Genomic DNA, 2,042 nt, shown 5'->3' on the forward strand with positions numbered 1-2,042 from the left:
TCCTCCACCAGCCTGTGTGTACTCACTTATATGCAAAGTAGAGCCCTGGTTCTGTGTGTTAGTCATGAATTCTGATATCAGCTTACAGGAAATGGGTTGGACATTACAATAAAATCGGACGAAAGTACATAAATTGGACACCAGATCCCTTCTACCTGAATCTTTCTGTGGCTTCTGAATAGAAAAGAGGCTTAATGTGCTCAGAACCTGACTGTGGTGTGGTGCATACCCGTGTGCTCTTCCCGTTCTAGAGTAGCAGTTGTTTAGATCATGCACGGGGTGTGAGATAGATAAAAGTGTGAATTAGCATGAAACTCAGCCTTTAGTTTACAGGTTGTAAAGTGCATCCTTGGTCTGTTCCTTTCTCAAGAGGTGCAGTTCTGACAGGACTAACCAGAGTGCTGGTAGCAGGAGTTGGCGGAGGCCTCAAGGTAGAGACTAGCCAAAATATTACTAAGGGAGGAAATGATGAGAGAGAGTTACAAAGCATTTCTCCACGTGTACAGTGTCAACACATGATGAGCAATTCTGTGTGAGAAAATGTTTATGCCTCAATAAAAAAATATAATGGCGTTTTATTTTTCCTTACAGTTTTTAATTAGTGGCTTTGAAAACAACTCTGTGAGTTCTTCTGAATGGTTTTTAGCTTGATGGTTGTTAAAATAGGAAACTGTCATTAAGAGTGTAGCTTACACAGCTGCTCATACCCAATTACTACACCAGGAAGCATGGCAACTGGAATGAATTGTGGGGTGTTTTTTTCTTTAAAGATCTCAACTGTGTATGGTGGTCAACATTTATTTATTATATCTAGCCCTAATGGGTGGGAAATAGCAGATGTGTTAAAGTTGTTACTGTTCTCTTGAAAGTTGTTTAGGCTGGTGTAAGAAGTATCTGTAGTTCCTGCTGTTAACAAGCCATTTCCTTGACCCCTCAGGGGTGATGAGAGGGAGGTGCCACAGGCGGTGGTTTTTGAATACTGATGGACACAGTCAGTGGAGGGTGTCTTTCAGAAGTTTTGCCCTTGGGAATATGCCTGTGAAGAAAGCAGTTTAAGTAATGTGAGTCATTGAGGCTTTTGTGAAGAAGTCTGCACCAGGGGATTCAGTGCTGAAGTTCTTGCATAACTGTTGTAAGGACATTTGAATTTATATATGATTGTATCATTATGATTGTGAAGGAAATAGGCAGTAATGTCACAGGTTAAACATTGATGGCTAAAGTTGTTATAATATTTGGGGATCTCTCTTACCCGATGCCTGCGTGTAATGTTTGTGTTTTGTGGCAAGCTGAATCTGCTTGCTTTTATCAATTCCTCGTACAAGGAGGTGCAAGCTAATAACTTCTATTGAAAATAATACTGTATGAAGTTCAGTCTTTTTGTCCATTGATTTTTTTTTTTTTTTTAGTAAATTTCCTGTGTTGGCTTTGATTATTTGTTTTTTTCCTGGGGAGTCAGCATGGGATAGATCCCATGGTAATAATAATGTCATGTATTTGTTCCATTAAACAGTTGTGTATGAATGTTAGTTAAAAGTACTAATGATCCTTGCTTCTGAAAGGAGTGAAAGTATTGGTAATTGGATCTAGGCTTCGTGACCTTTATGTGAGTGATTCAGAAAGAGTCCGTGGTACCAGGTGCCAGAGCATTTACTGTTGGAAATTTGCTCAGCAGTGGGTCCTCCTAGTCCTCATACTAGATCCTAGTATAGTTGTTAGTGTGCAGGTACGTGTGACTCCAAAGCCAACGCAGTGGCTGTCCCAGGAAGGAATGTTGCAGCTAAACAGCACCTCATTTTTAGAGTGGACCATCCTGCATGGGGGTCAGATAAACTTAAGAAAGCAGGATGAAGAGAGATTGTCTGCCTGCTATACAGATTTTGTGACTTTGCCTGGAATGGGATTTAAAAAAAAAAAAAAAGTGCGTGTGTATACAGAGACAGCAGTTCACTGTAAGGGCACTTCAGTAAGTCTTGATCCGTTTATGTTATCAGCAGATCCTAATCCTAAATCCATGAGCAAAACCCAGGTAAAAGGGAAAG

Source organism: Apaloderma vittatum, unplaced genomic scaffold, assembly GCF_000703405.1.
Source record: "Apaloderma vittatum isolate BGI_N311 unplaced genomic scaffold, ASM70340v1 scaffold31885, whole genome shotgun sequence".
Classification (NCBI taxonomy): domain Eukaryota; kingdom Metazoa; phylum Chordata; class Aves; order Trogoniformes; family Trogonidae; genus Apaloderma; species Apaloderma vittatum.